Source organism: Trachemys scripta, chromosome 12, assembly GCF_013100865.1.
Source record: "Trachemys scripta elegans isolate TJP31775 chromosome 12, CAS_Tse_1.0, whole genome shotgun sequence".
Taxonomy (NCBI): Eukaryota; Metazoa; Chordata; order Testudines; family Emydidae; genus Trachemys; species Trachemys scripta.
In genome coordinates this window covers 3,162,039-3,186,085 of record NC_048309.1, presented here as the reverse complement: position 1 = coordinate 3,186,085, position 24,047 = coordinate 3,162,039, and the positions used below count along the sequence as shown (strand labels likewise).

General features: G+C 49.2%; 1 protein-coding gene across 2 annotated transcripts in view; it reads right to left on the bottom strand.

Moving 5' to 3' along the window:
- SNPH (syntaphilin) overlaps positions 1-19,083 on the bottom strand; it is a 31,947-nt gene extending 12,864 nt beyond the window's left edge. For both annotated transcript variants that reach the window (XR_004647903.1, XM_034787947.1), the window contains exon 1: positions 19,024-19,083. The gene's annotated coding sequence lies outside the window, so the exon portion shown is untranslated. The remainder of the gene's footprint in view (positions 1-19,023) is intronic.
- Positions 19,084-24,047: the final 4,964 nt, after the last annotated feature.

The window sequence follows — 24,047 nt, the reverse complement described above, 5'->3', positions numbered from 1 at the left end:
GGTTGGGAAGCAGGAGGGGGTATGTGGTGCTGGCTCTGGGATGGGGGGGTCAGGGCTGGGGCTTGGGGTGCAGGAGAGGGTATGGGGTGCAGGAGAGGGTATGGGGTGCTGGCTCTGGGCGGGGGCTCAGGACTGGGGATTGGGGTACAGGAGAGGGTATGGGGTGCTGGCTCTGGGCGGGGGCTCAGGGCTGGGGCTTGGGGTGCAGGAGAGAGTATGGGGTGCTGGCTCTGGGCGGGGGCTCAGGGCTGGGGTGCAGGAGGGGGCTCGGGGTACTGGCTCCGGGAGGGGGCTCAGGGATGGGGGTTGGGGTGCAGCCTCCCACCGGGCAGCACTTACCTCCGGTGGCTCTTGGTCAGCGGCAGGCAGAATGAGGCTCAGGCAGGCTCCCTGCCTACCCTGGCCCCACACTGCTCCCAGAAGGGGCCAACGCTCCCCTTATGCCCCTGAGGAGTGTGGGGGGCACATAGCTCTGTGCACTGCCCCTCTCTACAAGCACGGCCCCCACAGCTCTCCAGCCAACGGGAGCGGTGCTTGCAGGCAGGAGCAGCGTGCAGAGGGAGGCCACGCTGGCCGTTTGCGGGAGCGGCGTGGGGCTGGGGAAGGCAGGGAGTCTGCCTTAGCGACAGCCATGCTGCACCACCGGAGATCGCGATCGACTGGGACATCCTCTAGAATCGACCAGCTGGTGACCACTGCTCTAGATTATAGCAGGCACTGCTGTAGTGCTGGGGCGGATCCTCCATCCCTGGACATTTTCAACTCAAGACTGGATGTTTTTCCTCTATTTCAAATAGGAATTAATTCAGGGAAGTTCTACGGCTGGTGTTATACAGGAGCTCAGACTAGATCAGTGGCTCTCAACCTTTCCAGACAACTGTACCCCTCTCAGGGGTCTGATTTGTCTTGTGTACCCCCAGGTTTCACCTCACTTAAAAACTACTCACATACTCAACCAGACATAAAAATACAAGTGTCACAGCCACTAGTACTGAACAATGGCCGACTTTCTCAGTGCTACCATAGCATTATCAAATCAATCAATTGGAATATAAATATTGTACTTACATTTCATGTATCGTAGAGAGAGCTGTATAAACAAGCCATTGTCTGTATGAACTGTTAGTTGGTACTGACTTCACTAGTGCTTTTCCTGTAGCCTGTTGTAGAACTAGGCAAATCTCTAGATGAGCTGATGTCCCCCTGGAAGATCTCTGCGGACCCCCAGGGGTATGTGTCCCCTGGTTGAGAACCACTGGACTAGATGATCACAGCCATCTCTTTTGGCCTTAGATCTATGAATACAGTGTCTCTTTTCTCTGCCCCATGTGTTCTCACACTATCCAACACACCATAAACCTATGGGAAATATGGCTGCTCTGTGCCCCCGTCAATGCACTTTCTGGGGTGGAAGGTGCGTCTCCTCCTTTTGGCCCTCACCCAGGCCTCCTCTGTCCCACACGTGAAGGGCAGCAGATATGAGCAGCAGTTTTGCACTGCCGTCCTTGGTGCTTTCAGTAGGACTTGACCAGTTTCGCCCCTGCATGGAAAACTCTGCCAGCGTCCCTTATCTCAGCGAGATGGGAACAATCAAGCCAGCCATCTCCTAATCAATAGGGTGGCTATTGGAAATGCTCCGTGCTGGCTGGGCCATGCTCCTTGGGGGGTGGCAGGAAAGGAAGGGAAAGGGGATGACCAGGGATGGAGCCAATGGCAGTTGAAGGGCTCACCAACATTTTCTATAGCTCTTCTCCCGCCTTCTCTCTCCTCAGCCAACCCCTTTTTTCTGGGCACATCAAATATAGCAAATTCCACCTTGTGCCTCTGACTGCGGTGCCGTTCCTCCCTGACCCCGCAGCATCCAGCCTCTGCACAAAGGGCTCCCAAACCAATAGCGCTGAAACCGTTACAGAATCAAAAGCCCTGGCAACGGCTAGACCCAAACGAATGCACTGAGCTCCCGAGCTAGCTCATCAGCGACGTGGGCCGGGTACCGTCTCCTCAGCTAGGTCTGCACAGCATCGAACGCACTATGGGACCACAACAAAACCCTTGTGAGATATTTGCCGTCTCACTCTGGCCCTTGGGCTCCACCTCGAGAACGGAAGCTCGGGGTGGCGGCAGCCAGGTGTGAAGGCAGGAAGCAGACGGACCACGCTGGATCAAAGCGCCACAATCAGCCACGTAGGAGCCAGTGTCTGCCTCCCCGAGCCAGGTGGCTGCAGGGGCTTTGCAAACGCACCCCCAACCTCACCGCTGCCCCGAAGAGGCTCAGCGAGCGCCAAGCGCACTGATTGAGCGAAAAGCAGTCACTCCAGCACTGCCGGGGCGCGCAGGAGACAGCAGCCCCAGGATTTCAGGCTGCAGGAGGTGGGCCACACGTCACTGGCTCTGGGTGGGGCTGCAGGAGAGCTGGGGGAGAACCTGCTCCAAGCGCGGCGCCGGGTACAGAGCGGGAGAATGGAACTGGCAGCCGCGCGGCGAGAAATCGCTTCTTTTGCCAACAGTTTTAAGACCAGCTGGTGCCTGCGGAGAGCTGCATGTGCTAGACAAGTAGCTCCAGGCCAGCCGGCTCCTGGCTGAATTCCAGGGTGAGCCACACAACTCCCTAGGAAGGACGGTCTTGTGCTAAGGCACTGAATGGGGACTCAAAAGAGCCGGCAGTATTTCCTGGCTCTGCCACCGATTCTCTGAATGCCCCATGGCAACTTGCTTGACCTCTCTCTGCCTCAAGTCCCCAGATGTAAAACGCAGAGAATAATCTTTCCTTTCTGCTTGTCTAGTTAGTCCATAAGCTTCTTGGAAAAGGGACTGTCTGTTACCGTGCGTCCAGACAGCGGCTAGCACAACGCTGTTCACAAGATCAATAACTTAGCACCGTCTGCCTCTAATGGGGCAAATGTCTCCTGGTAGCTGGTACTTGCAGGGTATTGTCTCCACCTCCTTCCGGTCACATGTTTTTGCACATGGAGATGCTCTATTTAGTGGGTGACTAAAGAGTTTGTCTTAGAGGGAAATTTCCAAAGTCACCAGTGGGACGTAGGCCCCAACCTGCCCCGGGTGATTCAGAAATCCCCTTCATTAGCCCTTGCTTCTGGTGGCTGAGCCTGTCAGCACCGGGCTTAATGCAACTCTTGGGCCGGGCAGTGACCAAGTGTTAAGTAGCGAGATCATGCAGGGCTCTACCTTGAAATATCACATCAGCTTCTCTTTCGCCCCCCCCCCCCCCCCCGCATGCCCATTCCATGGTGAGATGGATACTCCATCTTTGTACACACCCACTGCACTGAAAAGTCCCCATACTGGTATTACTACTAATACCTCAGACTATCGCAAGTGGATTGTTGTTTTTATTTAAATAAGTCAAACTCGCTTTGCAGCATTTCTCGTTTGTTACCTTGTATAGTTTGCTCAGCCTGGACAGTGGACACGAAGCAGTCCATTTCCCTTTCTGGTTCAGCGGCACTCGCTCACGGCTGCAATGTTTGAGCATTAGGAGGCAAATGAACAGGGCTTTTTAATTTGTATAGATATTACGAGTTGAGTTTGGTGAAACTTTCATTTAAAAAACGAAAAGAAAAAGGAACGACAAACGCTCGATTTCAGGCCAGGCTCTCTGCCCTGGCCTCTTCATGGCATCAGGGCCCAGAACTGCAGCTAAGGGTTTTGCTTCCGCAGAAAGGCAAGACCTCCAGCCGGAAAGTGCTGTCTTACACTCACCAAGAATGCAACTAAATTCCAGCCAGCTTCAAACGTTCTTTGCTGACATTGTGTCTCATGTGCACCCTCCCCCCACCGCCAATCTCTTGGCCAACTATGCCCTGAAATGCGACCGTGCTCAGACACCTCATGTTCTTTCTTTGTCTTACACAGACATCCCGGTCCGCTTTGCAAGCTTTCCCCAGAGCCGTTTTAACAAGTATATTTGATTTTAATCGTCAGTAATAAACTGTCACTATCTTTGCTCTCAAGGAATCAATTTGGCTATCTCAAGCTTCGATGTGCAGAAGGGCAGCCAGGGAAGGTCATAGAATCATAGCACTGGAAGGGACCTCGAGAGGTCATCTAGTCCAGTCCCCTGCACTCATGGCAGGACTAAGTATTATCTAGACCATCCCTAGGGGAGGGATAGCTCAGTGGTTTGAGCATTGGCCTGCTAAACCCAGGGTTGTGAGTTCAATCCTTGAGGGGACCATTTAGGGAACTGGGGTAAAAATCTGTCCGGGGGTTGGTCCTGCTTTGAGCAGGGGGTTGGACTAGATGAGGTCCCTTCTAACCCTCTGATTCTATGACAGGAGTTTCTCTAACCTGCTCTTAAAAATCTCCAATGATTGAGATTCCACAACCTCCCCACAATTTATTCCAGTGCTTAACTACCCTGACAGCTAGGAAGTTTTTCCTAATGCCCAGCCTAAACCTCCCCTGCTGCAATTTAAGCCCATTGCTTCTTGTCCTATCCTCAGAGATTAAGAACAACATTTTTTCTCCCTCGTCCTTGTAGCAACCTTTTATGTACTTGAAAACTGTTATCATGTCCCCCCTCAGTCTTCTCTTTTCCAGACTAAACAAATCCAATATTTTCAATCTTCCCTCATAGGTCATGTTTTCTAGACCTTTAATAATTTTTGTTGCTCTTCTCTGGACTTTCTCCAATTTATCCACATCTTTCCTGAAATGTGGCACCCAGAACTGGACACAATACTCCAGCTGAGGCCTAATCAGTGCAGAATACAGCAGAAGAATTACTTCTAGTGTCTTGCTTACAACACTCCTGCTAATACATCCCAGAATGATGTTCACTTCTTTTGCAACAGCGTTACACTGTTGACTCATATTTAGCTTGTGATCCACTGTGACTCCCAGATCTCTTTCCGCAGTACTCCTTCCTAGGCAGCCATTTCCCATTTTGTGTGTGCGCAACTGATTGTTCCTTCCTAAGAGGAGTTCTCTGCATTTGTCCTTATTGAATTTCATCCTGTTTATTTCAGACCATTTCTCCAGTTTCTCCAGATAGGCTAAAAAACAAAGTAGAGACTATAGCCTCGATTTCCATCGGTTATGGAGCTGTGGTAACTGCGCGTGAAAACACACTAAAGTATCAATTATTGCCACTGTGGAAATCTGGGTCCTTGTTTACAGTAAGGAGATAGTCCTTCCACAACAGCATCAGCAAACCCAAGATTAGCTAGTCAGATCTGAAAGGCAGGGAGGACACCAGCCTCAGAGCACTTTGTCAAGAAGAGAGAGTAGAGCCTACCCAGTACAAAGCTCATAGAGTATAAAGGGCAGGCAATTCGTCACTGGAAGCACAATACTTATTCTGTGGAGAATCAGTGGAAGCATGGAAGCGTTGATGGACTCCAGAGTTTTGCACTGGAAAAATTATTACCCACGGGAGTGCTACATTAGTAGAAGCCCATACACCTCCATGGAAGAATCTCTACCCTGCCCTCTTCATCCCCAGGCGCTCAATTCCACTCAGAGCTCATACTCACTGGACACACCTTGCATTTCTGAAGGCAGCTTTCATGAAAGCTTGTCTTATTGTTGCTGTGGCGATGAGCCCAAGCATTGCGGGCAACACACTCTATTGCGGCTGTTCGTCTATTAGTCATTAGGAAAAGTACACAGAGAGGAAATGGAAAGTGCTCAGAGATAAATGACTGAATGCCCACGTGCGCTGTATGCTCTCCAGCAATCAAATACACCAGCTGCCACTGGGGATGGCCAAGAAAATGCAGAAGCGTAATCAAAGGCAGGAGAGAGAGAGGTGCTTCTGGGAGATCGAAAAGCATCTGGGTCAGGAGAGGATGGACAGGATTTCAGCACAAAATGGGAAGGCCAAAGCAGAGATGTGAGGAAGCGATAAATAAAAAGGGGAGGTGAAAAAGCCACTTCATCTAAGTAAGAAGTTACTGTGTCAGGCAACAGTGGGGTCAGGAGTTATTTACATCACCTAGAAAAGAGAGAGGGACCTTGCTAACAATGAAGTGAACGATTCAGTGATGAAGAGTGCAGGGTAAGGCAGGTACCACTAACAGATCTGTCTTTGCCAGGAGGAAAGACAAAACACTGAAGCAAGCCAGGATCATGTCAATTATCCAAAAAACACCAAGAGAGACAAACAAATTAGCAGGCAGGAAGAGCCCCACCAAACCAGCACTGGATGGGCTCCATGGGATCACATCTGAGAAAGAGACCAAGGGAATTGGGGAGGAACATTTCAGAGATTACATATGTAACAGAAAAGCTCATGTCAACAGTCTGAATGAAATCCTGGCTCCATGGAAATCAATCAGAGTTTTGCAATTGACTTAGATGGAAACAGGTTTGCAACTTTTGTATCCAGACAATAGAAATGAATGCATGAAAAATGAAGTATGTGTAGCAAGCCGGTTTCTGTCTAAAAACGTGTCTACACCACAACTGCTGTATCTGTGCTACTGTAAAACCATAGTGTAGACACTTCCTACATCGACGAAAGGGGTTCTTCCATCAATGTAGTTAACCCACCTTTCTGAGAGGTGGTAGCTAGGTCAACCGAAGAATTCTTCCATTGACCTTCTTGTGTCTACACCGGGGGTTAGGTCGACTTAACCATCGCACTCAGGGCGTGAAAATTTTCCACAGCTCTGAATGGCATAACAAGGCCAATCTAATATTTAAGTGTAGACCAGGCCAAACGTACTCCCCTGAACTGACATTGCAATCTCTTGGCTATCCTCTTAATTAGTGGGCAAGGTTATGGCTCATTTATTGCAACAAAGGGAGAGATCAGCTTTGCTGGTCAGGACAGAGCACTACAAACCAACAGCCGTCAGGTCCACCTGCTGACGTCATTACACAATGGCATTTCTAGTCCTTCTGGGTGCAGAGTACAGGCGTCACTCATACATTCGTGCAGCACTGTCTTGCTGAACCTGCAGCGAGGTGTGAACTTCATCCATTCATCTTGAGGAGACTGTTACATTTAAACTTGTTAAAGATCACACTTTCCCATCAGCTCGATTGGCTCTTGCTTGCAAGTTGGATTCTGTGATGTCCTGAATAAGATCAAAAGCAGGTGAAATAGTTTCCTCCTCCCAATTAGTTTTGACAGCAATTTGGGGAACAAGGACTAGGGGGAATGCCTTGCAGTACTCAAGTATTATACCTGTAATCGGCATAGCTATCTTGGTCAGGGATGATAACAAAAAACAAAACAAAACACCCCCCTGCCCAACACAGCAGTGCCAACAAACTCTCAGTGTAGACACAGCTATGCCACGAAAAGAGTCCCACACCAGCAGAAAAGATGGTTGCCTACCTTTCGTAACTGTTGTTCTTCGAGATGTGTTGCTCATGTCCATTCCAATAGGTCCAGTCCTCCCCCAACACTTCCCGGACCAGAGAGTCCACCGACACCAGACTCGATGGACCCCCCTTCAAGGCCTGAGTCGATGGTGCCGGGACTGATGGACCAGCCTTCTGGTGTCCCAACATGGGACACAGCATGCTGGAGTTCTGTCCGCTCTTCTTGGCAGGGGAGCGGCCCTGTTCCACCTTCTTCTTCTTATGTGGCACCGGGGATTGTGATCGGTGCCCACCGATGAGCCAGCCTTCCGCACCAGGGAATGGTGCCGATGCTCCTTATGTGAGTCCTTATTCAGTGCTGAGGCCGGTGCGCTGTGCACCGAGGCTGCCAGTGCTGGCTCTTGAGCCGGAGAGCGGACGCCATCCTGAGGAGTGTGAGGCGATAGTCTCTCTCCCGCTTAGTTCTGGGCCTGAAGCCGGTGCACTTTTCTTGCCAATGACCCTCTCCCAGGCACTTCAGACAAGCGGTGTGTGGATCCCCACTGGGCATAGGCTTACCGCACCTATCGCACGGCTTGAACTCCTGGGGCCACGGCATGCCCCGGTGACAGGGAAAAATATCGGGGGGGGAGGGGAATCCCCCAACTTACTAAGATGAAGGATAACGACTGTGTACAGGCAAAACCACTAGGAAGCACTTGCTAAAGCAAGAGACCAGCTGCTCCAACGACCGTCACTGGCGGTAAGAAGGAGCTGAGCAGGCGGTGGGTCGGCAGGGGCCTATATACACCGCCAGAAAGGTGCCACTCCAGGGGGCTCCACAGCTGACCCGACGGGTAAAAACGTCCGACGCTCGTGCACGCAGCGCACACACACCTATTGGAATGGACATGAGCAATCACGCGAAGAAGAACAACTCTTTCTGTGCGTGTACGGCTGCATCTACACCCCGGGGCGATGCCGGCCTAGCTTTGCAGCACAGACGAAGCCTACCAGAAGAAACACGGCAGACTTGAGAGAATTCCATCAGTTCGTAAGTGAACTGATCCTCATCTCTTCATGTCACTCGTCATCGGCCTGTTCAGTTGGAAGGGAAGGAGTGATTAGAGCAGAGTTTGAAAAGCTTTCAACACGCATTACAATGTGAGCACAACTTCTGAAACGGGACCTGTGAGCGCAGCACACAGCTGCATGCCAAATGGATCTGAAAATGCAGAGTTTGAAACCCTGGCTCTCCCCTGTTCACAGGCCACTTACCGTCGGCAACCCTGGTTAGCAAAGCTAGTGTCCAGAAGCACATTTTCCAGAATGGAGTGACTCTGCTGGCACCTGAATACCCCGACACCCCCAGAAGATGCATCTAGCACAAGAATCACAAAGTGGGGCTATACTGGGGGTTAGTATCAGATGGAATAAGGCCTCATGGAATGTCGTAACAAAGAGTCCTAAAGCAGAGCTGGAAAGTAGTCAGATAATAGTTTTCTTTCTTCATTGCTCCGGGTGCTCTCCTACAAGTCACCATTCGCCCTAAAACACAGCTGTCTGGGGAGGGGATTGACCCTTCGACTCTGCTACAGGGCCCGATTTTCTACCCTACAACTGGTCTTTCATAAATTTCACCTTTCGTGTCCAACCTGCCAAGCCCCAGCTCCCCCCACTTCTGTTTGTTGCATTTACTGGAGAAAGGACACCCTGCCTTCAGCCACGGTCCCTGGACTTTGGCAGCTTAGCTGTCATTGAAATCCAACGCCCTGCCAGCCCCCCAGTCTCCCTCCTCAAGGCAGCAGCTACCAGCATCCCACAAAAATCCACGTTGGCCTCTAGGTTGCTATAACCCAGCTGTAAGGGTTATCACAGCAACCGGGATGAGGTTTAAAGGATCGGAGAGCATCTGACGCTGCTGCAGATAGACAACAAACAGCATCCCCTGCACTACCATCGGGCAGATGTGTTCCAGCACCATGCAGAAGAGCCAGTGGGTTCATATCCCCCAACCTCCAAAACATTCTTAAGCCATGAGTCCTCGGGGCTATTCAGAAAGTCAGTGGGACAGTCCACCCAAGTCCATGGATACTTGGCTGCAGGGGCTCTCTGCTATCTGCACAGTCGTATTGGGTCCCACACCACACACAGTTCTGAATTGCCAGCCAGAGCCTCACTCCAAGTCCTTGCCCTTGGTCCTGCCTGGCAGAGATGCCAGGGAGTGCAGAAGAATGCAAAATTCCCCAACTGCAGTCACCTGACCCACATGTGGAAATTTGCACGGCCAGCCCCAAGAGCGGGGAGCAACAGTTTAAGTCCTTCCTTCACCTGGGCACATCAGTCACGGTCTACACGCGCTGAAAGCGCTTCATTCCGCAGTAATGTTGCGCACTACCGACGGTACAGAGTAAGACAGCAGTTCTCAAACTTCATTGCACCGGGGGCACGACCCCCTTCAGGCAACAAAAATTACTACATGACCCCTGGACGGGGGATCGAAGCCTGAGCCCACACAAGCCCAGCTGCCCCAGGTGGGGGGGCTAAAGCCAAAGCCTGAGCCCCACCGCTCTGGGCAGGGGGGCCAAAGCCCCAGGGTTTCAGCCTTAGGCGGGAGGCATGTAACCCTGGGCCCTGCCACCCAGGACTGAAGCTCTTGGGCTCGGGTAGTGGGGCTTGGTCTTCAGCCCCAGGCCCCTGCAAGTCTAACACCAGCCCTGGCAACCCCATTAAAACGGGGCTGCAACCCACTTAGGGGTCCCAACCCACCGGTTGACAATGACTGGAATAAAGCGTAGCCAGAATGTGTCCAATCTCGTGTGCAGGGAGGCCTGGGAGATGAGACCATCTACCCCAGGCGAGGTTTTCTGAAGAAGCGTTTAGACTATGTTTGTAATCCCAGCTTGCTGGCAGGTGTTGGCAACTTCCTGAGACTCCCTACGCAGTCCAGGGTGATCTCATTCCAGATGGCAGTGGGAGGGCCTGCCAGTTGCCAACTCAGAGAGAGAAAGAGACTTTCACAATTTCTATGGAATTCATATCAGCAGACTCCTCCCCATCCGGAGATCATTTTGCCCCCCAGACTCCCAAGCAAGCTGGATATAAATTATGCAGCAAGTCCCCTAGATTGGGTGGGACTCTGGTATGGCAAACTGGAATTCTAGGCCAGCTTCCTTTCAGTTTAAAAATGGAGATTTTCTTGAATTAAACAGGAACAGTCAGAACGCTGGCCTAGGTTTGTTTGGATACTCAGTTCTTCACCTGGTTGCTGTAGTCACTGTCGGATGGCAAGAACTGAGCAATTGGCTCAGTCATTCCAAGCTCTCTAGTCTGGTGCCCGACAGCCGTGTGTGCCGAAGCCCTAAGATTCAGCCCCCCCAAACCAATGTAAGACGTGTAGCCGGGAATCAAACTGCCAACGTCCATACGTTGACGTAGGCTTCCAAAATCCAGAGGAGCAGATTCTCCAGTACGTCATGTAACAGCAAAATAGCACATGGTCTCTGGGCGGGCTAAGGACACTAGCATTCCAGTCTCAAAAGAGATCCTCTCTGAGCCTCGTACTGGGTTCTAAAGTAGCTAGAACGTCACCAAAAGAATTGCTATCATTGTGGACAGCTCGGAGGAGACCTCTGTGCTCCGTGTGAGGCAGGGGTCACGAAAGACAACCAAGTGTGAGAATGAAAAAGGGATGGGATGGAGAGCCCTATTACGCCATTTTGTAAATCAATGCTATGCCCTGACGTCGAATACTCTGCTCTGGACACCGCATCTCAAAGAGGATCTAACAGAAATATAGAAGGTTCTGAACGCAGAATCGCCATTTCAGCGGATGACTCTGTTCCACTTCAAGCAGTGGAGCTTTGAACACCACGGGACGGCCAGTCCCATTAAGGATTGGAGGCAAAGAAAAAACGGCACTTGAAGTGATCAGTCTTTTGGTCTATCTTATGATTCCAGCATTCACAGTCCGGTGCTTTGCGGGCATACTACAGCTACGGCTATTTCCGACATTTTATAGGGACAAAACATACACAAAAGTAGACCGATTCAAAAGGCAGTCCTCACTGGAGTGAAAGGATAAATAGCGCTGCTGAGACCATCACATACGATCGTAGGCTACTGCCTAGCTGAGATAAAGATTTGAGGGTGTTTATAATACAGTGGAACACAATGTATTGCACCGCATTAAAATAGATATGGGAATAAGTTTGCCATCCGCCCAGGGAGGGACGCCAGCTCAGCCACCCTTCCTGTGCCAAGCAGACACACGTTTTCAGGTGTCCCCCACACGGGAATTCTGAGCGAATCAGTGGATGCTGCCTAGGTACTGTGCTGGCTCCAGAATAAGGCCAGTACAAGTCTAACTCAGCAGCCTAGCCGAGGCCTTACGCTCCACCATCCTGCTAGGTGCTGGATGCCCTCACCTGCCACCGACTCCAAAGGAAGTTGAGGCCCTCAGCACCATTGAACCTCACTCAGGCGGGCAGAAAGCTGCCACCTAAAAAGGAGCCAAGCAGTAGTATCTCTGTGAGAGGGGAACCTGACGCTTACTGAAAGGGAAGAACAGGGTCTACCCAGTAAAAGAACTAAACCCTTCAGTTAGGGGTCTCTTCTCTGCAGAGATATAGCACCAGACCCCCAGCTGGGGTCAACTGGCATAGCTTCCACAACAGCAACAGAGTTATGCTGGTTTGTGCCAACTGACGATCTAACCAAAAATGCCTAGAGACCATCTTGTACCTATCAGCTCTGCCAAGAGCTGGACAGGCTCTTTTGAGAGGACAGGGCCTGGTTACTGTATAGAACAGTGACCACAGAATCACAGAATATCAGGGTTGAAGGGACCTCAGGTGGTCATCTAGTCCCACCCCCTGCTCAAAGCAGGACCAATCCCCCTCTAAATCATCCTAGCCAGGGCTTTGTCAAGCCTGACTTTGAAAACCTCTAGGAAGGAGATTCCACCACCTCCCTAGGTAACCCATTCCAGTGCTTCACCACCCTCCCAGTGAAAAAGTTTTTCCTAATATCCAACCTAAACATCCCCCACTGCAACTTGAGACCATTACTCCTTGTTCTGTCATCTGCCACCACTGAGAACACTAGATCCATCCTCTTTGGAACCCCCTTTCAAATAGTTGAAAGCAGCTATCAAATCCCCCCTCATTCTTCTCTTCTGCAGACTAAACAATCCCAGTTCCCTCAGCCTCTCCTCATAAGTCATGTGAAAGTAAAGGATGATATGAAAATGAACCAGAATTCTTTGAGGACCCCGGCACGTTCGCACTCCTGGGATGTGGCCACAGTGAGAGTGGACCAGTGGAACGGTCTAGCAGCAGTGCCGGTTGAAGCGCTCTCATGCCCCTGGGTGACTGTGAACGTTCGGAGGGTGAGGCTACGAAAGGGTGGCATGGCACTCCGACTCCCTCAGTTCCTGCCAACTGAGACAGCAGACGGACCAGAAACTTCACTGGGTAATTGGAGCAGGATCCATCAGATTGTTCCGAGAGTGGGAACGTGCAGAGGCCACGCAGAGGAGACTTGTTTCAGAACATTAACTCTGATACTGAAATTGTCTGGCCACCTGCTATTCGAGTCACTGTTCCTCATGCAGTGCTGCTATTGTGTTGGATTTAGGGTTGTTTTCCCTTTCATTGCTCCTTTTGTTATATTTTACATAATCTAATCTAATGCTGACCTTTGCCAGTTTCTAACAGAATGGCCTCGCCTCGTGTTTGGGGGCTGTGTTGAGGCTTCATCCCTCCTTCTGGAGGGTTCAAAGCAAAGTTCTAAATAGCGGTTTACATACATCCCAACGGAGCTCGCCTGGGAGAAGAACTCAGCAAGCTACAACTCTGGTTCAATATGGCTTTGGCTAATAGTGTTCAAAGGGCCCTCCTGACTGATGGGGACAATCTTTCTCCCCTGAGAACTGTGCTCACTAAACCTGCTATGTGCCCACTCACACAGGGCTTTAAACAGAGTTTGAGAAGGATCTTTAAGCAGGTTTTAAACTTGACTGTGTCTGAATGTCGGTTCTAAACAGAATTTGATCTGTCAGTAAAGAGGGGGGCAGTTCAGTTATAATCGGGCTAATCCACTAGGCTCTAGCCCAGGAAAGCACATTTCTCTCAAAGGTTAAGAGTTTATTTATACTAATCTAATGTCTGCCCTTTGCAGCCTTTACTCTTAATTTAATGGGAATGATAGCCATTTTGGAACAAGATTTTAACTGACTGGCAATGAATAAATAAAAAATAAAAATAAAAACAAAAACGCCAGGAACTGGATGGTAAGTTTGGTTTCTATCCCAAAAGTTAACTCGTGCCCTCTTTCCCCACATACTTCTTATATCAATCCCCAGTCCTGCCTGAGGATATGCTAACATGAATCCCTGCACCTGTGTGGCATCCCACTGACGTTGGATACACTCTGTGTGGGCGCATGGGTCTCTCCTAGAGGATCCTGATTCAGAACCAGGGCCCTGCTTTTAGAAAGCAAACGAAAACCAACCGACTCCACACTTCGGTGTAAGCCTCAACCCAGCCTCCAATCCTGTGGGCATAATTCTGTGCCCACAAGTAACTCTGGGCACATATGTCAGAATTTCGACAGCTAACCACCCGATTTGCGGGTGGCAATCAGGTAAATGTCTCAATGCTTCCATCTGCAACCACAAAACTGGAGGCCATGTCTGAAAAAGAACTGGCAAACCCAGGGAAATCCTGTGGAAAGACTTTCTTGGCACTTCAGTGCAACCACACAGCCCTGAGCGACTGCAAAGCCGAGACACAATGGGGCTGAAGGAAGAACAGCGAGACTATCTGAACTCAGAATGACCTTGGTTTCCTTGTCACACATCACTCCAGTAGCATCAAGGACACATTTCTGATATCAACCTATTTAATAAATGACAGCCATTACCATAAAATGGAGGATTTACATTTAAGCGCCTATACCCTGCTTTTCACTATACTATCATAGAAGATCAGGGTTGGAAGGGACCTCAGGAGGTTCTAGTCCAACCCCCTGCTCAAAGCAGGACCAATTCCCAACTAAATCATCCCAGCCAGGGCTTTGTCAAGCTGGGCCTTAAAAACCTCCAAGGAAGGAGACTCCAATACCTCCCTAGGTAACGCATTCCAGTGATTCATATCGGGAGATCTCACGAGTACCAGTGTCACTTCCACATCCTGCAAAGTTGCTAGTGGGATATACCCAGCGTTCGGCAACCCCAAAGGGTTAAAAATACAGGGCACACAGTGAAGGCAGATCCGAACCTTCGTTTTGAAATGGCTAACAAAATGCTGAGGCGCACTTTAAAGAGGCTCCTTGCGCTATTCTATATTAGGCCTTTTTTTGTTTTGTGTTAAAAAAAAGATCACAAACAAAACATAAGCCTGGTGTGGGGGAAGATGTTCTAAGTTCAGAAAGATCATTACAAATCTTTCAATCGTTTTTTCCCCAGGGGTGGGAGGAGGGAAGGCAAAGAATACAAGATGTTTATATTAGGGTCACATTGAACATAGTGGCAGATTGAGATGGGCTCTTTGGAGCAATGGGATCCGGCCCCCGCATAAACTGGAACCACATGGATTGCAAGGATCTGTTATCAGTGGCATGGGGCAGTTGCTCAGTCTGGAGACCTGATGGCCTCTGTACCGAACGAACTTGCACGTGTTACAGTCCACTCCCCCTGCCAGAGGGTAATTGCAAGGCACTAAGAACTGATCAGCAAATTGCAGCACAAAGACCTGGGGGTGTTTGGAAGCCATTGGTCTCTCTTGTGCCCAAGTATGGAGGTGGCTGTAGGAAGAGCCTTGTAATTTTTGTGGCTGTAGGACTCCAACTGTCTGAATCCCACCTGTTTACAATGGCGCAGCCAACTGCCCCATAATACTGATGGACTTAAGTTGTGATCTGACTGTTACGATCCAATGGGGCAGTGTTTGTCTCAGATTTGTTACTTAATAATAAATATACAAAGGGGGGGCGGGGAAGAAAGAGAAATTCCTGCCTTTGTTAAATGCTTCACCATTCGAACCCTAGGTCTTGGGGACAATACTAGCTCTGTTACGGCTTTTAAATCCATAGCTTCATTAATCGTATTTAAACATATGTGAATTTGAATCATCTCATGCAGCAGACAGAAGGTTGGCCCTGCTTACCCAGAATCCTTTCCCCTTCATTATCCACCCCATCCCCGAACTGCTACATGGGGCGAAGTGATGGATTTGCCATCAGACCTGCTTTGCTCCTTGGCAAGGAATAGGCTTGGGGAACGCACAGGCAGGTGTGCAAACACTGGCAAAAGCAGATTCATGTTTCCACCCAACATTGGTTTCCCTGCAGAGCTTGCAGTTTTCCACTGGGCCAACATGGATTTATTTCTGGGTTTCAACCCAAGCACGCAAGCCATCATGGCTCCATTCTGACTGCCCTGCTCCAGCCTTCCCTACAAAGGTCAGCAGGAAAACGCCCCATCCTGGGAGTGGCAATGCTTACTTACCAATGCTACAGAGTAGGGAGAATACACGCAAAGATATTCTGGGCCAAATTTTCAAAAGAGCCTCATCTCAGCCTTTCCATTGGAGCCCAGGTCATTTGCAGACACAAAGTAACAATTTTGGCAGCTAGCTGGTCTGTGGGAATTACGGGCATCTTCAGTCGATTTGATTAACAGATTATCAAGCCAGAAGGGAGCACTGTGCTCACCTAGTCTGACCTCCTGCACAGCACAGGCCACAAGACTAATTCCTGTTTGAATTACAGCAGCGGCATCAGCAGGAATTTAAATTTCACTGCTTTCGGAGGGGCCCATTCTGTGCCCCCGCTGAGGCTCTGGGGCCAGAGGAACTCGCTGCCAGAAGAGCTTTGTGGCCCCCCACCCCAATTATTGCAGGGCCCAGGGCCCTGCTTGCCCCCACTTGTGCACACCCCTGAACTAGAGCAGATCCTTGAGAAAAATATCTGATCTTGATTTATGGAGACTCCCCGACCACCCTTGTTAAATTGTTCCAGGGGTTACTTACCCGCACTGTGGAATATTTGTGCTTTACTTAGGCATGATTGTACACGCACAACCGCAGTCGTGGACTGATTTTCAGATGTGCGGAGCACTTGGAAGGCCGTTGAAAGCCAATGAGGGCTCTGTGGGTAAGTTTACACTGCAGCTGGGAGTGAGCCTCGTTAGACTGGTGCTAACGGGGCTCTAGCTAGTGCACTAAAAATATCAGCGTGGACCTCGTAGCTTGGCTGCAGCTCAGGCGCTCAAGCCCACTCGACCCCTTGCATCTGAGCCCGGGTGGCTAGTCCGCGTCTCTGCTAGAGCCACAACGTTCGCTCCAGCCCAGCGAGCGTGAGTCTGCAAACCCAGGCTGGCAGGCTCACCCTCCCCTGCAGTGTAAACGGAGCCTGCGTTCCCAGCATCTCTGACAATGAGGCCCAGGGAGCCTTTGGCTCCCCCCAGCAAACACAGTGCTCATCCCTTTACGTTTTTAAAAGCTTCTTATCTTAGAGATGGGATGATGGTTTTTAAAGACACAGAATCTGAAGGAAAACCTGCTTCCTGCTCCTTCAGATGAAGCATCTGCCCCACTCTAGGGCCGGCTCCAGCTTTTTTGCTGCCCCAAGCGGCGAAGTGTGTGTGTGTGTGTGTGTGTGTGGGGGAACTAAATAAATAAATCCGCGATCAGAGGCAGTTTGGCGGCAGCTCTACCGCACCGCTTCATTCTTCAGCAGCAATTCGGCAGCGGATCCTTCGCTCCGAGAGGGACCGAGGGATACGCCGCCAAATTGCCGCCAAAGACCGGATGTGCCGCCCCTTTCCATTGGCTGCCCCAAGCACCCGCTTCCTGCGCTGGTGCCTGGAGCAGGCCCTGCACTCTAAGATCATTTGATCCTGTGGGCTCTGGGATTTTTGGTGGTTTCCAGGGGGCTGGTGACAGAAGTGACTAGGGAAAGGTGGTACTGTAGACTAACATGCACATTCAAGATTTGTGCTTTAAGGAGCCATTGCAGCAGCAGAAAGGGATTTCTCTGAGAGCTGCTATTACACATGTAACTGGAAACCTTTTCTTTTTTTGGCTCACCACTAAATGCTGAGTTTGCATCAAAGATCCTATTGAAAAGAAACCCGTTAGACAAGAATACGTTATTGTGCTAAGTAGCTGATCGGTTTTTCAAACTGATATTAACGCAGGGACAAAGGGTGCTGGTATTCCCAGGAGGAAGGGATCATCGGAGGGTAACCCTTTCCCTTCCTGTACGACGGGAAAGCTTCCCGTGTGTCTTCAAGAATAGTTTGAGAAACATACAGCAAGATTGTAAAGCTGGTTACAACTGACACATTCCCTGTTGTGCAGAGGGGTTCAGTTCATCAGCTTGTCCCAGTTCCACGGGGGTTAACTTGCTGTCAACTTTACATTGCGCCTGATCCAATCTGCAGGGGGGCTGGAACAATTTTTACAGTGCGGGGGGGGGGGGGGGGAGAGCCATTGAACCAGATTGCAAATCCCGGATATAACGGAAACCCCATCAAGCCAGGGTAAGCGGCAGCATCCTTAGTTCCAGCACCTATGCCAATGTGCACAGTATGTGGCACTCTGTTAACTGGCTTTATCAAAACACACAGTCTCTCCAAGCAGCCCTGTTTGATGCAGAGACGCTTATTCATGGGCAGAGGCGTGGGGGAGTGGAATTCTGTGACAGACGCTTAGGGACCAGCGGGGATAAGAGCAGGGGTAGATTGAAGGCAGGAACCCTGGGATCTAGGCCCCCTGTTCCTAGGTGAGGCCCAGATAGAACGGTGAGTCAGGGAAGCAGCTGATTACAGAAGGCAAAGCGAGCCGGCCTGCTTGGGCAGCCCAGGGACCGAAGATACAATTCCATGGGGCTAGGGAGAATGACGTGCGAAGAGAAATTCACTTCTCAATGTGGAAGAAAAAAGCGAAATGTTGGTATGACCAGCTCCCCTCTAACCTCAATCCACCCTGAGTCAGGAGAAGCCATTCACAAAGTCTATAAAGAAGCCTTTGGGGCTGAAGTGGGGTTTCTGTGGTGGTGGACACCTTGTGCTGGCCCTATAAAGCGTGGCCAGAGATGTTGCTTTCTTTTGAGCACAAGATGCACATGCTTAAAGATCAGAGAGACCTAGAAAAGGTTGGGGGAAATGATTTTACCTGCCTGAGCAAGGTCATTACTTCAAATATGCCTTATCTAGAGACAGGGGCAGAGCGATATTTTACAGGGATGACACATGCAGAGCAGGGGATTTTTACGGGAGAATCTGCCTTCATTGACCTTGAGGGGGAAGAAATAAGCAAGGAGCACACTCATCAATCACCCCTGTGCTGCCAGCGATCCCTTTGAGATGCAGCATCCATCATTAAATAATAACCCCCCAACTGCACAACAAGGCCCCAGGGTGCAATGCTGCAGGAGAGGCATCGGGAATGGCCCGGGCAAGACGCTGATTGGGGGCCTGCCCGACCCAAAGTGGAATATCCCCCCCTTTGCCAAGCAGCCTGCCAGCCTCCTCGCCGCAGAGCCCGAGCTCCGGAGCTGCGTTGCGTTTGCAGAGGGGCGGTTTGTGCCGGTCACATGCAGCATCATTAAGTTTTACTTCTGGGGAGGCGAGAGCCTTATCCCCGCTCCAGTGTCCGGAGCATTTCCCCAGCCCCTGGCTTTCCTCCCCCGTCCCCCAGGGTGATGCAGCGCTTTGTGTGCGCATCTTGGGGGCGTTGCGCTCACCTGAGTTGGCTCAGCGGGGCCCACCGGGTCTTCTCGGCAATTCCTCCGGGGGTGGGGGTGGGGGTGGGGGGGGCAGCACCACTGCGGTACTGCAGCAGGCAGCCGGCTAGCTCAGCAACCTGCCAGCGGGAACACAGAGGCAAGGGGAACCGATCAGAGCCGAGCGCCAGGCCCCTGCCCCTCCCAAACCTCAGCCCCGCGGGGAGGGATGCGCACGGACGGGCTCACCCCGGGGCGCCCGGCAAGAGATGCTCACCCCCTCCCGCCCGCCCTCCGCCGCCTAATCCCCCGCAAAGCATCGTCCATTTCCCGTGCCGGCAGGGGGAATGGGAGCTCTGCCTCCATCACCTGCTTCCGCGGCCATGCCAGGATGCTGCTGCGTGGCCGGCCGGGTGCTGGGAGAGGCGGCTGCGCTGGGAGGGCTGGTCATGGATGGAAGGCAGCGCCTGCCTGCGCTCACATGCCGCTGCGTGACTGCCGCTTGGCTCTTAAAGCGATAGCTGGCGCTTGGCAGCGGCGAGGGGGTCCCCGCCCCGCTGGGCTTTTCCTGCCCCCGTCAAGGGCGATTTTTGCAAAGTTTATAGCAGACCCCACCCTCCCCCGCTCCCCGCGATCAGTGGACCCAAAGCACTCCAGCCACGCGTGTTAGGGGGCGCTTACTAAACCCGCTCCACTTCGGAATGATGGGCCATATTCATTCCTGGTGCCACTCCGGACTTCAGTGCCGTGAGGCCAGGACACATCTAATCTAAGCACACGGCAGTTACCTGCCTGGTTTTCCAGTCCCGCTGCAATTCACACAACCTCCCTATGTTCCGTGGAAAGGGGGAGGGCGTCGGCAGTGTTAATAAACTGCAGCAGGAGTGAAAGGACAAGAAACTCCATGAATAGCCCAATGCCGTGCACAGCTTGTGAAGGCGGCCACACAAACAAAGGGGGAAAAAAGCCACAGGAAATGTCACACAAGCAATAATAGTTTCTATAGCAACATGCATCCCATCCAGACAGATTTCCCCAAAGCACTTTACAGTCTCTAGGACAGATTCTGATCTCAGGCACCATTCGTTTAAATCTGGAGTCACTCCAAATTTACACTTCTGTAACTGGTCAGAATTTGGCCCTTCCTCACCCCAAAATATGTCATTATAATTGGGAATCAATAGACATGGCTTCATCCTCCTCTCACACTGGTTAAATGAGGAGAACTCCAACCAAGTCAATAGTAATGTATTGGTGTAAAATGGATGGAGAGGAGCAGAGAATCAGACCCAGAACAGTCAAACAGGGAGATATGGTGACAATTCATCTGTCAGGTGTTTAAGGTATTTGGGATTCTATTTTGTATTTCCTGACTATTCAATCTGTTTGTGACTAGATACTGTGAAAAATCTGTAAAGTGCGTTGAGAGACTTTTGGATGAAAGGTGCTGTCGTTTTAGTCTATAAAGTCCTAATCCTGCAAAGACTTTTGTACATACTTAACTTTGTGCAGTATTTGTAAAGCATGTGCAAAAATCTTTGCAGGATCACAGCTCAATACACATACACACACAGCTCACTCACACAGGACAGAAATGCAGCCAACATCTGGGCTGCAATTAACAACATATATAGCTACAAACGCTAATAAACATTAACTAACAAAAGAAAAGTTTATACTTAGTAATGGCAACACACACATTTGTGTACAGCTTCTTAAATGTCTCGGAATGTCCTCTCAATTCAGAGTAAAACATTTAATGGGAAACATGCATTCAGACCTTTAATCCATATTGACATTGAAGGCAGAGATTCCTTTGTGCAACATATCTTGATACATGTTCTTGCTGGTCATACTACTACTCATACATTTTCTTTGATATCTATTTAATATAACTTCTTCTACATTATTTAAAATACAAACAGCTAGATTAAATAAACCAAACTCATGCCTCAAATATTATATATACTCAGCTAAACAAATTTGTATTTGTCTATATTTGCAAACTGCATTCATAAAATCCCTAACTTCTCATTTTATATTGAATCTGATATAATTTGTAAGCACATGATATTGTTTATTATAGTATTTTTTTCTTGTAAGGTTTGTATTTGATTCAACTGAAGTATACACATTGTGTTCAATTTCTCTCTCTCTCTGGCTTACACTTCTCTTGTTCATCCCTGCTTGCCTTCTCAGATCTTCTTCCAAACCACTTTGGTTATATCCTGCTCCTACTCTTCCTTTCATGCTTTCTTCCATACTGCAAGCTCCTCACTCTTAGACACATGCAAGCTAAATAACCTCTTTCCTCCTTCAAATCCCTCTTCAAAACACACCTCATTCTGTAGAAGTCTTTCAAACAGTGACCTTTGCAAGGTTCCTAAACCATCTACAGATCTTGATTTTGAAGTGGAGGAGTCAAAATCTCCAGCATTGAAATCTGGGTCCTATTGAAGAGTTCCACAAGGGAGAGATGATCTCTTCTCCCATGAAAGACTGGAGGGGACAGAAGTATGCTTCCTATAGACATACAGAGTTTGGTGACTTAAAAATACCTGCAACACATTGAAAGTTGGGAGTGCCAGTTTTTCTGGACACCTGAACGGTTCCGGACTGAATTGGAGCTCAAAGGAGTTTGAGCCGTCCACAGCAGAAGCCAGAACCGTGAAAGCAGAACAAATAATCTGCTCCAATAATTGTATCCCTAGACTGCAAAGTGAGAGCCTGGGAAGGTGAGAATGTCCATATCTTCCATCCACAAATGACTGAAGCGCAGCAGAACTCTAGCTAAGGAAGAGGCAGGGATAGTCATCCCTGCAAGAGAGCAGCATTCGGGTCACCTCCTGTTTACATTACAATGTACCAACCAGTACAGTAAGGAGACTATATTTCTGCCGGTTCATCTTCCTATTCACTGTTGTGTCCTTCTGTATTTGTATTATTGTCGCACCTTGGATCTGTAATCGTGTCTTCTCATGCACCTCAGGTACTGCAGTTATTTTCATGTTCAGACCCTTCTCCCTCCTGGTCTATCTCCTGCGTCACCGGCATTAATTTCTCTCCACCTGAGTCTCTCATGCAGCAGTTTTTCTCTGGATGCACCATACACTGCAGGTCTTTCCCTTTCCCTTCCTTGTATCATACCCTAACAGGTCAGTTCCTCTACGCTGCACTTCAAAACCAGCTATCAGACAGGCTACCTGGGATTTATGAAGGGACTACCACAAGGCAGTTGCAGATGGAAAATATGCAGTTAATTTTCTCCCCAAGTACAGAAGAATATAACATAAGAACGGCCATACTGGGTCAGACCAATGGTCCATCTAGCCCAGTATCCTGTCTTCCAACAGTGGCCAAAGCCAGGTGCGTCAGAGGGAATGAACAGAACAGGCAATCATTGAATAATCCATCCACTGACATCCACTCCCAGTTTCTGGCAGTCAGCTAGCATAAAAGTTAGCATAAAAGTTTACTTGAGGAGTGACAAATGATAGAGTCAGTAACTACTCCCTTAACTAGTCAGATGTGGCCTGAGAGGGTCCTTGAAAACTACCTTTCTGACAAGGAAGCCATTTCCAAAAAAATTCCTTTCATAACATCCTAGAGCCTATTTTTCAAAAGTTTTCATTTTTGGTTTACAACTACATTTTCTAGAATGCCCATCATTTGAGCCTTCCTGATTCATATACAAGATGGCTCAATGGGGAGACAGCAAGCTTTGGTGGGTGAGGCCTGGGACTGGAAGTCAGAGAGACTTTTTTATTGCTGACTTGGTCATGGGCCTGCTCCCAAGGTAACAGATGCTAGATTTTGAAAAACAAACTCCCTTTTTCTCCACAAATTGGTACTCAGACTCCTAAATAAAAGTGTCTGGCCAGCCCACAAAGAAAAGAAAAATATAAGCCATTCATAATTACAGTCCCAGGCCAGTCTAAATTTGGATGAGATTTCTCCTGCACATGTCATCAATGGAAAATGTTCTGCTTCTATAGAGAAAGACTTAGGTCTTTCAGTTCTGCCTGGCAGGGTCTCTTTCTTCACAGAAGACAATCTGTCAGATCTGCCCTGGAATAACGGCAAGGACTCCTTTTTTAATTTGTACCTTATTAGGTTATCTCAAACTGGGCAACAACAAGCAAGCAAACAGCATTTAAGTAATAATTAATGGCTAATTCTACTCTTACTCATGTGAGTAGTCTAACTGAATCAATGGGAAGGGCTACTCTTATGCAGGATTGGGCCCTGATTCCACCAACAAGTAACTTTTTACATATCAGTGGTGAGCAACATGTGTTTGGGCCCTGAGGAGGTATCCAAACTGATAAATGTGTGGAAATTCAGAAATTCAAAACTAAAATTAACACCACTCATTTAACTTTTGGGGGGAAGGGGCATTCCTATAACTTAAACCGATGGCACACCAATCTTTTTTTCAGTTTCCGTAAATAGTATTTGGTCCCATCTTTTAGACAGTAGAAAAAAATGGTGGCTGAGATATTAAAATCCCCTAGATTTTTTTCTAAAGAGAATTGTTGACATAACCTTAATGCTAGCATCAATATAAACAACATGCCTGTCTTCCATGATCCTTTTCAAAATACTGGATCCACCCATTGCACTGCATATAAGTAGCAATGTTTCCTATAACCAGCAACGTTTCCAAAGGAGTATTAAGGACCCAGTCCCGAAACTATATTCACAGATGCTCAGGAGTTTTCTTGCATGTTATGGGATCAGAGCCCAAGTTTGTACTCAATCCATTAATTGAATTAATCTTTTTTTTTTAATCACACTACATTCATTTTTCTGTATGGATAGTATATGGTACACAGTGAAGCATTACTCCTTGACTTACCAGGCTTTGAAGACAGCAACGAAGCCTTCGATTGAAATCAAATTATTCCTTATAAGAACGGCCATACTCGGTCAGATCAATGGTCCATCTAGCCCAGTAACCTGTCTTCTGACAGTGGCCAGTGCCACATATTTCAGAGGGAATGAATAGAACAGTCAATCTTCAAGTGATCCATCCCCTGTTGTTC